Source organism: Taudactylus pleione, unplaced genomic scaffold, assembly GCF_031769625.1.
Source record: "Taudactylus pleione unplaced genomic scaffold, aTauple2 ptg000579l, whole genome shotgun sequence".
NCBI lineage: Eukaryota > Metazoa > Chordata > Amphibia > Anura > Myobatrachidae > Taudactylus > Taudactylus pleione.
The window spans coordinates 4,729,816-4,743,949 of record NW_028284981.1 but is presented as its reverse complement, the minus strand read 5'-3'; the positions used below and the strand labels follow the sequence as shown (position 1 = coordinate 4,743,949).

Genomic DNA, 14,134 nt, shown 5'->3' with positions numbered 1-14,134 from the left:
GATGTTGAGCGTTAATTCTGCTGTGTGCGAACAAGGTGAAGGCCATGAATTAGTGAGGTAATCATCCTGACCCCCCCAAAAAAAGTGGCAAATAGATAGTAGGACCAGTTAGGAGGCTATTGGTGGCCATAAACAGTGTATTGGAGGCTGCTGCTGAATGGTGTCATGATGGTACATTTTCTATAACTTTTAATAATGAACTATGGGGGTAATTCGGCTCTGGACGGAATTGCAAAGCCGCACACAAGCAGCTTTGCAATTCCGTCCTTGCTATTATCTTAATGAAGCAGGAAGTGCCATGCCTCCTGGTGCATAAATAATCCACGGACGCAGCATTGGATCAACTGCGTGATCATTGGCCGGCTGAGTGACCATGGGGTCACGCAGGCTGGCCATCGCAGATGTCCAAAAGAGGCCAGGAAGTCTCAGTCTGCCGACGGAGATCCTAGCCTCTTCCCACCCCCAACGGCGGCGACATGCCTTTTAGAAAATGGAGGCCGCCCCCAAACGGCAGCAGACTTTCAATCACTGACCGTCTGCTGCCGCACTGCGTCCGGTCACACAGGACTCGTTCCGCACATGCCCAGAACATGTACTATCGGGAATCTGTGTTCAACAGCGCACGGCTGAATTAAGCCCTATAATTGATAACAAGCAACTATCTGCGAGTTCAGGAACCCATTTATTATCAATTCCAACAACTCATCATACATACCCCACATCAGGAGTGTTTCTAGAGAGGAGGGGGCCCGTGTGCAGTCTCCGACATGGGCCCCCTCCTCTCTGTCTGGCTGCCGGCAGCGCACTGAGCTTTGCGCGGCCAGCGCCGGAGTTATAGACTCTGGGCACTAGAGTGCGCCCAGAGTCTATAGAGTATGCACAGGTCACTGAGAAAATGGCTGCCCATTTTCCAGTTTTTACAGCGCTGAACCCCAGTTCCGACGTGGGACTCCGGAGAGGTAAGTAATACTATGGGTGCAGGGTGTGTGGTGCGGGGCCCGTGTTCCCCGTACACCCTGCACCCATTATAAATACGCCCCTGCTCCTCATTATTAAACCCATTTTTTCTACTTATAAGGGGAAAATGACACGTTGGTCATATTTTATTATCTAAGCACCTATAAATACATTATTTTTCATTGGATGGGATATCCCAGGGGTACTGTACTATGGGCCTGATTCAGAAATGTACACTAACCTGATGGTTAGCGCACATCTCCGATGGCGAGTGGTCTGTGCATGCACATGTGCAGAACGGGTCCTTCGATCTTGCCCGCAGACCCTCCCAAGCCGCAGCACAATTGACGTACTGCAGTGTTCGAGGGTCTGGGTGATGGCATGACTGGCCACCGTTCCCAGAAATGGGCGCGTGCCGCCCCTGTTTTTCGGAGTGGTGGCAAGACCAGTGTCTGCGTCGGTGGACGCAGATTTCCTGGCCTTCCAAGCTGCCAGGGCCCCTATCAGGATGCGGTAAACTTCAGCTACTACAGCCTGGCCAAAGGGGCAGCAATGGTGATCCCGGGCTGCGACCTCGGTTGTATCACTGGGATCGCAGATGAAGCCTCCAGTTGCATTGGCATTTTAGATGGACGGAATTGCACAGCTGCTTTTGTGCGGCTCTGCAATTCAATCCATCTGTGAATCAGGCCCTGTGTCCTGAGATTTTTACTTAAAAATAAGGACTTTTTCATAGATATAACCTAATGAACTATAAGACGCAAGTTTTTCCATTGAAACCCGCGTTGCTGCTGCTTTTACCTGCAGTTAAGTCACACTGCCTTATCTTTGCCCATCTCATCTGCCCCATAGACTGTTAATGCAGCCACATTCAGATTTACAAATACAGGGGATCATGCGGAGTTTGATTGCGTTATAAAATGCATTCAATTACAAAGACTGTAATTGCATGCATATGTAAATATTGTTATAAAAACGTGGGACCCAGGCAGGTCTGTACCAGTATCCATATGCGCTAGGTGTACATCAGGCATCATGCATTACTGACGCACCCAGATTTTTCATGAATTTTGGCGTCGAAATATGCACTCGCTGTTAGTTTGAATAAAACACGTAAAAAAAAGAAAACCTGAATACAGCCGTTTTAATAAGTGAGAAAAAAATACACTCACTAGAACGTATATGTTCTTGGGCAATACAGAAAGCCACTGTCTGCTTCAGTGGTGAATCTGCAATCAGCAATCATAAGTGGCTAGGTAACGTTGGGGACCATCATTAGCTTATATCTGCACCAGCCCTCAGACACCCGCAATTAATGCGGCTTTCACGGGCTTATGTGCATCTCTCTGCTGGTCTGCATCTGTTCCCAACTATGCAATCACGCCCTTACTGTTCTCGGCCTACGTTATATTGGCCCTTCCTTCCACCTGTCCGGCTCCTCAAGTCGCGGTCAAACGTAAGTGTCAACTTAAAACTGCATATGCACATTGATGTGCGGCCTGTTTTCTGAGAACGCGCAGAAGTAATCTGCGTATTGGACGCAAAGTGGCGTTACTCTGCATCGGCCTCACAGTGTGTAACGCTATTCTGCAGGATGGCGAAGAGCTAGCGGTACTAGAAATCTGTACTGCCGGAACGTGGCACGTCTGCAAAGTGGCCTATTGAGCAAACTCGTTTGGCTTGAAATTTCAGCGCAATTCTCTCACCTTTGCCTATTAGCAAACAGGGGGAACAGTAACGTATGACATATCTGGCCTTGGGGTAATTAGAGATATTATAGGAATGCAGACTTCCTCAAAGTAGGTAAAGGTGGTGTGTATGGGGGAATTAGGATATTTTAAGCTTAGAAGCTAAAAGGCTAAGAGAAGGGAAGTAAAGGAAACTGTCTTTACTCGTCTCTTCATTATTCGTGACAATAACCAGACCACATCAGTAAATGACGATCATTCGGTTCCCCCTGTGGCATGCCTGGCATACAAACAGCCCAGCTGTCAGTGCCATGTCCTCTTGCTTACACGGTCAGGACGCCTTGCTCGGGGAAACATGTCCAATGCCCTGTGGCCTTGGCATGAGTTTTATGCAGGCATGTGTGAAACGGGTGACAGAGCCGAAGCTAATGACAAATGTGTAGGGACAAGGGTCTGGAGCCTAAAGGGTTACATCTGTGCTGGGAGGAGTAGATAGGGTAAGTGAATTGAGAGGGGCACCGCAATAATGCATTTAAAAATAAAAGTTGATGGCACTAGGAAACCATTTGCATATGCAGCGACAATAAGGCAAACAAGGGGCTATAAAGAATCAATTAAACTGAATAATCTAATCAGCATGACAAAAGGAGGCCCTGGTTCTCTCCTGGGTTTAATAGCTTACAATTAGCAGGGTGGCACACTCCGGGATCACACACGAAATCTAACCCTTTATTTTGCAGGCCTTCTGGCAGAGAAAGGGTGAAGTCTAGTGCAGCACACAGACCTCCAGCTACCATCGGAAGGATTTTATGAGGTGGAGGTGATCATGGCTTTAGCCCCCTGTCCCCATTTTAATAGTGACACGATCCTCCCTGACAGTATTCCAGAGACCGACACGAAGCAAGGGATGGGAGACAGACTGGAGGAGATACAAAGAGTGCAGGGAAAGATAAAGCAGATGAGAGAAAAAGGATGGAGAGACACAAGTGGGGGAGGGGTTCTCAGGCATACCCAGCACTGCCGAGCAGTGTCACAGGAACAAACAGATATGAAATCAGAGAGATGGAGCCTATAGAGCGATGGCAGACAGATTGCTTCATTATACAGTGACATGCATAGACTGATATGGGAGAGTAGGGACAGACACAGGGACGGGAACAGCCTGTCCATCCTGACCCCACTAGGTATAACAGAACAGCACAGGGGCCAATCCCAGTCTTACCTGTTCAGCTGCCAGGTCTCAGTGGTGACCCAGCTGGGAATGGTAGTGGTGGGGACACTAAGAAGCTGTAGGTAGGGGGTGCCCGTCTGATTTTTTCCAGGCCACTCCAGCAAAAGGGAACCAGCCATCTTCTACATGGTGGGGAGGGGGGAGGCAGGGAGCGAAGGATAGAGATGGAGAAGGGGGGGCTCATGGGGGGGGAAGAGGTATCCGCCTCTAGTTGCCATGGATACAGGAGCCGGATAACTTGTCGGCTCCGGATGTTCGCAGGGATACAGCTCCATCCCTCCCCTGCACCGTTCTGACATCATTCGGGCACCAGAAACCTTGCCTTGGTCTCAGCGAACAGGATCCTCCAATAATCTGTCTATTCCTCAGACTGGTGCTGCTGCTGCTGTCTCACTCCATGGACGTGTGGATTTGGAGCGGTTGCATTATCCTGGGATGTGCAGATGATCATCAAGTATTTACATTTTCATTGTCAGAGCCGTCATTCTCATTTTGTACTACTATCCTGCAAGGGACTTGCTGAATCCATGTGTCTCCTTCATTGCCAGAGACATGCAGAATATCATGCATTGCTATTTAGCTATTTAAACACTACCAGAACTCTGCAGAGCATCGATGTTCACCCTCTTCTGCACAGTGTTTTTCTGCTCAATTTTCTCTGTGCCATAACTGCTAGCTTAGCTCATTACAGCTACAGAGCATCCCTGTGCAATCCTGTATCAGCCGTGACTGTGCGAGACATGTCATTATGTAGGATTGTGGACTGTGGAATCTGGGCAGAATCACAGGTCTCCTCCAGAGGTGAAGGCATTCTTTATCTTGTTAGTAGAATTTGGAGTTATGGTAATAAAGATTTCCTTGCCGCTGATTCACTAAAGGACAGCCAGTTTGTAAAGCTCCTAAACTTTTTCAAGAAACACCAAAACAGGTGAATCTGCAAGGGTATGGGCAGCTGCACATTTTGTCATTCATGAATCCCCTCCTGCAAAATGCTGGTTCTCTGTACATTTTTCAGAGATAGTTGTGTATATGTAACAGCACAGTACATACGTCTTAACAGGCCCTATATTGTCATTGTCTTTTTGAACAGAAGCTTTGGGCCATAGTCGACAGGTTTTTCTTTCTGTGATTGCAATATATGTATCTGCCAAAAAAGTCTCGTTACACGTGTACAACTCCCTTTAATTCATTTTATCCCTTTTTCCCTATTTATATACTGCTTTCCGACCCAGATTATTCTATTACATAGCTCTTGGCTGTCTTTTCATGCACAACCTAAAAGGCTCTGCAGACTAAAAATCAACGGGCAATCTCTGCTTCTTGAAGGAGGGGCTTTGTAATGGTGCATACAGACGGTACGATCTGTACCACCCAACAACTTGAAAGATATCTTTCAGTGAAGTCATCCTGCCACATCTCTGAATAGGCAAAGTTGACGAGATCATCCAAGTTGGCCTCATGCATGGACGATGAAAGATATCTTTATCGTCCATGCGGGAACGCGCATCGTTGGTCGTTGACAGGTTGGTAAGTACATAAAAATGAACGATAACGATATGAACGTTATCGTTAGTATCGTTCAGTTTTATCGCTCTGTGTGTACGCACCTTAAGATCTGAGATGTCCTGCGTGCAGCAGGCCTCCACACTGTGCAGCTGGCGCCCCTCATATTAATTGGCAATATGGTCAGAAAGATGGCGTATGTGTAGAACATAAGAAAGACTTTGCTATCTCCTCTCTCGGTGCCATCTTTCCAAATACACCGATGGAAAGATGGTTCTGCTGGGAGCAAGTATAAAGACACTTTAATGAATATCTCCTGGATGCAGAGTGTGCAACGCCCCTTTGTGACCCATAGGCTCCTGCGCACTGCACCCAGAAGTCATTGCAGTATCCTGTCCAGCATAATAAAATGTTGTTCTTGCAGTACGCCCTATCGCATGAATCCTGGGTTTTCGCAATTCGAGCTCAGCTGTGTCCATGCCCACAGTGCCACCCAATTATATTGCACAAAACTGTGCTTTTATCAGTGCAAATTCCGTAAAAGCAGAAGGAATGGGGAGGGGGTTAATGTCACACAGCAATAAAAACTTTATTTAACATTACAAGCTCTTATTATTCCATGTTTATAAAAGACCCCCAGAGCTCTTTGGAAATTATCTTACAGGTCTATTTATATTCTTATGGCTATTGATTAGCCATCAACATGGGCACATGAAAACAGTCGCCACACATTTCTAGCACAGCTCCGATAACAACTGACCCCTATTTGTCATCAGTATTATATAACGGGCGTTACATTAACTCACCCTGCAATCAAAACTTATACTAATGCTGGACATACACTCTACAATTATCTGTCAGACATCTGTCCAATCTGGCTGGTTGGAATGAAAATCTTGTTATGTATGGGAGCCAATGACAATCGACCATATGGTCTTAAACACTGGAAAATGGGCAAAAATGATTGGTCAAATTGGTTAAATTCATTTGATTTAACCAATTTATCTGGATGCCAATTTTTGTCTGTTTTTCAGTGTTTCCGAGGAAATGGTCGACTGTCATTTGCTCCCATACATTACCAGATGTTCATTCCAACCAGCCAGATTGGACAGATAGTTGACAGATAATTGTATAGTGTATACCCAGCATAAAGAGTACAGGTGCCCATCCACTAGACGACAGGCAAAAGACTGCACGATTACGACATTGTAATCGTGCAGTTGTTTGTCTGTCTGTGATGAGCCTGCACTGACCGAGCAGTCGTTCAGTGAAGGCACATCAATCATCTGCAAACATGTTGAAACTGACGATATCGTCAGGTTGTACAACATATTTGTACGATGTTAGATGTCTAAACGACCAGCGGGAGCGCGCATCGCTGGTCGTTTTAGATATTTTTTAAACAATCTGCAAACTATTTTCAAACAATTATCAGATTATCGAACGATATCGTTATCATTCAATCGCTCAATTTAATCGTCTAGTGGATGGGCACCTTAACACATTACCTGACAAGGAAATCACAGAGTTTTCCACGGATGTCACCATTGTAACCAGACAGGACACAGGTGTCACTTTACCTGTGCATTCAGCCATTATGTCCAAGGGAGAGATTAGTAGAGTGTGAATCTGCAAAGTATCAGAGCTTCAAAAAATGCAGAACAAAAGGTGAACAATTAGATTCCACAGTTGCCAAATGTTTAGGTAACAAATATCAGAACGGATACCTGTGTTAGCTGTAGGCACATGGCTATGTTTGATGTGCACTTGTGTTTCGTTCTGTTCAGAATGGCTTTAGAAATAGGGATCATCGATATTACACACTACATTACACATTAAAAATAACCCAAACACAAAACTATGGTCAGATCCAGCATATACTGTGAATACTACATTTATATGTGTAGTATGGATATGTTTACAGTAGGGAGTAATAATCCCTGTTCCACAGGTTTTTAAACTCAGCCCTCAGGGCCCCAAACAGTGCATGTTTTCCAGGTCTTTTCACAGAATCGTAAGTAAAATAATTAGCTCCACCTGTGGATATTTTAAAATGTGTCACTGAGTAATGAATACACCTGTGCACCTGCTGGGTGACCTGGAAAACATGATCTGTTTGGGGTCCTCAAGACCGAGCTTGAGAACCACTCCCCTATTCCAAATGACATTTATGCTGCATATACCAGCTCAGAATGAATGGAATGAGTGTGCGCATATGCGGCACATACGGTAGCCCCGTACTCACAGATTTTTGTTCACAGCCCTCAGGTGGCATACACAGATCCGCGAGTCCGAGGCGAGATGGATTGCAGCCAATTAAATCGACCCCTGTATGTTGGATCACTGCAAATCAAGTACTTTGAAGTCTGGCAGCTGTACAGATTTTCACAGTTTCATCCAATTATCCAGAAACAATGACTATACATAGGCTTACCATATCATCCCTTTAATTCGGGACACATATGAATTACACAGATTCTGTGCCTGGCTTACTTCCAGCCTCAATTTCACAAGGTTTTAATCAGCCACAGAACTTATGTAAGTCACTTGTGTCCCGAATTAAAGGGATGACATAGCAAGCCTATTGGTACCCCCCTTACATCTGCGACGGATTGCCGAGATGTCAACCTGCAACCCGACATCGCAGGATCTGTGAAATCCAACATGTGGCTGGTTGGAATGAAAATTTTGTAATGTATGGGAGCCAATGACAATCGACCATATGGTCTTAAACACTGGAAAATAGGCAAAAATGATTGGTCAAATTGGTTAAATTCATTTGATTTAACCAATTTATCTGGATGCCAATTTTTGTCTGTTTTTCAGTGTTTGCGAGGAAATGGTCGACTGTCATTTACTCCCATACATTACCAGATGTTCATTCCAACCAGCCAGATTGGACAGATAGTTGACAGATAATTGTATAGTGTATGCCCAGCATAAAGAGTAAAGGTGCCCATCCACTAGACGACAGGCAAAAGACTGCACGATTACGACATTGTAATCGTGCAGTTGTTTGTCTGTCTGTGATGTGCCTGCACTGACCGAGCAGTCGTTCAGTGAAGGCACATCAATCAACTGCAAACATGTTGAACCTGACGATATCGTCAGGTTGTACAACATATTTGTGCGATGATAGATGTCTAAACGACCAGCGGGAGCGCACATTGCTGGTAGTTTTATATATTTTTTTAAACAATCTGCAAACGATTTTCAAACAATTATCAGATTATCGAACGATATCGTTATCATTCAATCACTCAATTCAGTTGCTCAATTCAACATGTTGGATTTCACAGATTTGCCGATCACGTTCAAAATATGATCGTGATTGGCAAATCTGTGAAATTTAACATGGTGGATTTCACAGATCCTGCAACGGATTGCGGAACATCGATGGCCGGCGGATCAGCGGTTCCGATCGCAGAATCGATCAATACGCCGGCAGATGTATGGTGGCCTTTCCTATACTGAAGGCACAGATCTGACACACTCACACGTGCTTGCTGAATTATTAGCAAAGTCAGCAGGTCGCTAAAAAATGTAACTTTTTAAATCCATAATATATCCAACATGCTAGTCTGGCACATATTTCCATTTCATGTGACATCTTATGCTGGCCATACACGCTACAATTATCGGGACGATCCGCCCGATAGCGGCGGATCGCCGCGATAATTGTAGCGTGGGGGGGGGGCGACCGAGGGTTAAATATTGCTCGGTCGGGCATGCTGGATTGTCCAGCATGCCCGTCCGATGCGATATTACCCGGTAAACTGTCAGCCGCATTGGGCAGTGTATGCCCAGTGCAGCCGACAGATAGACATTTCCTGTGTTCCTTCCTACGGAAGGAACAGGGAAATGTCTCCTCCACCGGGGGCGGAGCGCAGATGTCGGGTTATACACTGTGAGATTTCTCTCACAGTGTATGCCGCGGACATCTGCAGCTGGCAGCCGGCCAGATAAAATGTCTGTCGGTCTGACAGACATTTTATCTGGCAGTGTATGCCCAGCATAAGGTGGAAAAACCAAAATCAATTTAAATTGTTGCCATGACTCTATTAGCCAAAGACAGTTATGATATAAACCACTTTTTTTCGTCATGGAAACCAGCAGTGTGGCAATCCATTGGCTTGGATGGTAATGCTGGGATTTGTGGTTCGAAGCAGTGGGACAGTTCAGGGTGGCCTACCTGAGCTCTATAGTAACAGACCTGTGCGGTGTAATCCCTTCAGCATACCAGCTCCTTGGAGGGCATTCCATTATCTGCCTGCTTAGACACCTTCATAAATAAATCAGTGTTTAGCAAATTCCTAACAAGTGCTGGTAATTCCCAGGAACTTGGCGCCCAACACATTGTCACATAGCAAAGCAAGAATAATGTTACTAGCAAGAAAATGTGCAAGGCGGCAGCTTTATATAGCTTTTACTGGTACTGCCTCACAGGTTCCTTTGTCCTTGTTTGATCTTTTGCTTGTGATTCCTATTCATGTGACCTAATGAGATGTCATTTTTAAAGGGACAGGGACCCCGGTCTATAGGCAGGGTTTATATGGAATCTATGGCCTGATTCAGAGCCGGACGCAATTAGCGCTCGCTCGTCCAGAAAATAGGGGTGGCTATTCAAATGAACCGTTCGCTCTTTGCGGTCTGTTCACGCCTCTAGGTCTGAACGAGCGTACAAAACTTGCGGTCGTTTTTTGGGAAACTACGCCCCCTGGCCGCTCGCATCCTACGTCATGTCCACTATTTATTAGATTAATCGAGTACATCGAACAGGGTATGAACTGCTCGCTATTCTTGTGGTTGGTTTTTGCTACCACAATTTTGCGAGCAGTTCTGGCTATAAAATAACCCAGTGACGTGGTCAATGACGCTGCTGTTTTAAATATGCACACCCATAAAACGCCCGTTTTGACCTTTAAGCACGCCTGCGATCGGATCTCCACTCCCCGTTTTCAAGCCCCTTCCCCTGTTACCACCCACATACGCCTCTTTCTGTCACTCAAATTAGCAGGCATTCGCTATTTTGCGAGCACATGAATTTCGGCCGCACTGACTGGTTCGCGCATGCGTATAATGATCCGTACGCATGCGCAGTTGGGCAAACATCGCTCAGAGCGAACGAGCTGCCGCTTACGAGTGGCTCTGAATCAGGCCCCTAGTTCTCTACGTGTTCAGCAACAAATGCAGGCTTTACCTCTTCTTGCACAGAAATCCACAGTGTTCTGCATACACTCATGTATTAACATCTGTAGCAGATGCTATAGTTTGTTTGCCTGAAGCAAATACAAATATGAGTCTAGACTGTGTAGAAACAGTGCCGCTGCTGGCCAAAGTATCAGTAGATGCCAGCAAGCAGTGATTTGCCTCGTCAGAAAATCCATTTATTGTGGTGTAAAATAAGCAAGCAAATGAGAGCCGATTCAGAGTCGCAGGCGAGTTGGCCGTAATTTCACTTGTGCTGTGCGCGTGGAAATAAATGAGAGTATGCGCACAGCTGTAGGAATCTCTCCATCATTAGCAGTGCACACTTATACCATCCCTAAAGCTGGTTCCGTCTGGACTCAAACGGATCTCTCCATACGCACTTAGTCTATGTGCAGACATCCCATTACCTCCCCGTTACGCCCATATTGTCACAAGTGGTGTTGTGACTGATATGCATATGACTCTATACTCTTATCTACAAAGCATGTGCAGCGCTACAACATCGCTAGATTCATTCGTAAAAGGGACAGACCAGGGTTGGAAGATCTGCAGTGTCTACAGTAGATAGATCAACACCAGATTATTGACATGCAAATGGTTGACAGTTAAAGGGTCGACGTGGACTAAGCTCGACAGGATCAAATGGGCGACATGGTCAAAAGTTTGACATACAAACTGTCGACACGGAAAATGTCAACATAAATTTTTCATGATTTTTAGGGTTAGGCTGCAGAAGGGAATGGTCAGTTAGGCACCAGGGAGAGGGTTATGGTTAGGCACCAGGGGAAGGGGGAGGGTTAGGCCCCACGGGGAGGGTTATGGTTAGGCACCGGAGGGAGGGTTAGGCACCAGGGCGAGGGTTATGGTCAGGCACCAGGGGGAGGGTTACGTTTAGGCACCAGGGGGAGGGTTAGGCACAAGGGGAAGGGATAGGCACTAGGTGGAGTGTCACGGTTAGGTAGCAGGGGGAGGGTTAGGGTTCGACACTAGTGGGAGGCTTATGGTGATGATTATGGTTAAAATAACGAAGAAGAAAAAAGTGTTGGCTTTTTTCTGTGTCGACTATTTCGGCGCCGACATTTTTACCATGTTGTCCATTTAACAGTCGACCCTTTGCTCCTGTCGACCTATTGCCTGTCTAATGCGTGGTGTCGATGTTTTGACTATCTAAATAGTGTAGATCTTTCATTCCACACCCAAAATGAACTTTGGGTGTGGAATGAAAGATTATCCCCATAATAAGCATCAGCCCCATAATGTGTTCTTGAAGCCCAGACTTATTCTAGCTCCTTAGTGCCTGAGCCAGCAAATACCTCCTCCTACCTGTAGCCCCAGAATTAATTAATTTGCATTAGTAAAACACATTTAAGCCTGGCAAGACTTGCTTTTGACCCTATGGAAGTTTGGAATTCGGAGCGATGTTGGGTTGCGATGTGCGGCCGCACACATTACCAATATTTACAGTAACCCAGCATTGCTCATTTTATTGTGCACCCATATAAAGGGTGCAAGATATAATGAGCAATGTTACAGTCCTAACGTGGTCATGAATTGAATTACCCCCCACAGATCTATTGTAAACTGGTTCAGAGGTTGTTGTGGATGTTATATAGGATACAAAAAGGACTGTGATTAGATGTTATATAGGATACAAAAAGGACTGCAATTAGATGTTATATAGGATACAAAAGGGAATGTGATTAGATGTTATATAGGATACAAAAAGGACTGCGATTAGATGTTATATAGGATACAAAAAGGACTGCAATTAGATGTTATATAGGATACAAAAAGGACTACAATTAGATGTTATATAGGATACAAAAAGGACTGCGATTAGATGTTATATAGGATACAAAAAGGACTGCAATTAGATGTTATATAGGATACAAAAAGGACTGTGATTAAATGTTATATAGGATACAAAAAGGACTGCGATTAGATGTTATATAGGATACAAAAGCAGTGCAATTAGATGTTATATAGGATACAAAAAGGACTGCGATTAGATGTTATATAGGATACAAATAGGACTGTGATTAGATGTTATATAGGATACAAAAAGGACTGCGACTAGATATTTTATAGGATACAAAAAGGACTGCGATTAGATGTTATATAGGATACAAAAAGGACTGTGATTAGATGTTATATAGGATACAAAAAGGACTGCGATTAGTTTTTGGTTAACTAAGAGCCTGATTCAGAGATGTATGCAAATCTGCTAGTATGCATACATCTTTGATGGTGGGTTGACTGTGCATTCGCAGAACAGGTCCTGCGAGATCACTCACAGTGCCCCCTAAGACGTTTGGTGGCGGCGTCGGACTATGTTTTTAAAACTTCGGCGTGTCATTCCCATTTTGGGAGTGCCAAGGCCAGTGTGATGTAATGGCCTCGGCAGCGCAGATAAGGTGGCCAATCCGAGTAACCTTATGCTGGGTACGCACTGGCCCACATCGGCTGTTCAATTGTGTGTCGGCCAGTGTGTACAGACTATGGGCCTGATTCAGAGCCGCTCGTAAGCGGCCGCTCGTTCGCTCCAAGCGATGTTTGCCCAACTGCGCATGCGTACGGATCGTAATACGCATGCGCGAACCAGTCAGTGCGGCCGAAAATCGTGTGCTCGCAAAATAGTGAATGCCTGCTATTTTGAGTGACAGAATGAGGCGTATGTGGGTGGTAACAGGGGAAGGTGCTTGAAAACGGGGAGTGGAGATCAGAACGCAGGCGTGCTTAAAGGTCAAAACGGGCGTTTTAAGTGTGTGCATAATTAATACAGCAGCGTCATTGACCACGTCACTGGGTTATTTTATAGCCAGAACTGCTCGCAAAATTGTGGTAGCAAAAACCAACCACAAGAATAGCGAGCAGTTCATACCCTGGTCGATGTACTCGATTAATCTAATAAATAGCGGACATGACGTAGGATGCGAGCGGCCAGGGGGCGAATTTTTTCAAAAAACGACCGCAAGTTTTGGTTTGCTCGTTCAGACATAGAGGCGTGAACAGACCGCAAAGAGCGAACGGTTCATTTGAATAGCCACCCCTATTTTCTGAACGAGTGAGCGCAAATAGAGTCCAGCTCTGAATCAGGCCCTATATGTCTGTGAACAATGTCGTTCACAGACATATCGTGTCAGCTCATTGTGCTGTGTGTAAGGGAGCGGGCTAGCTGATCACCCGTACACTTGCTGCAGGTCCCCGTGACTGACATCACAACGGGGGCGGGGGTTAGGATTAGGCACCCCAGGGGGGAGTTCAGGGTTAGGCACTAGGGGGGGAGGTTAGGGTTAGGCACACCTAAGGAGCACCCCTAAGGTTTAGGGTAAGGGGGGAGGGGTAGGTTACAGTACTTACCTACCACTGTCAGCATTCTGTACTATGCGACCTTCCACTGTCGGGATTTCAGCCGCTACAGAGTGTTGGAGTGTGAGCTCAAGTCTAACACAGCGCAGGAGGATGTTAATCTGGCTTGTCTGTAAGGGGAAGATGTATCAAGCCTTCTATAGCAGACAACTGGAGAAGTTGCTTGTGGCAGCCC

General features: G+C 45.6%; 2 protein-coding genes across 2 annotated transcripts in view; one reads left to right on the top strand and one right to left on the bottom strand.

Annotated features, from left to right (window-relative positions):
* Window positions 1-4,010, bottom strand: part of LOC148481470 (putative G protein-coupled receptor 173) — a 33,888-nt gene extending 29,878 nt beyond the window's left edge. The window contains exon 1 of the mRNA XM_088453504.1: window positions 3,868-4,010. The gene's annotated coding sequence lies outside the window, so the exon portion shown is untranslated. The remainder of the gene's footprint in view (window positions 1-3,867) is intronic.
* FOXP3 (forkhead box P3) overlaps window positions 1-14,134 on the top strand; it is a 168,293-nt gene that overhangs the window by 43,075 nt on the left and 111,084 nt on the right. The window lies entirely within an intron of this gene.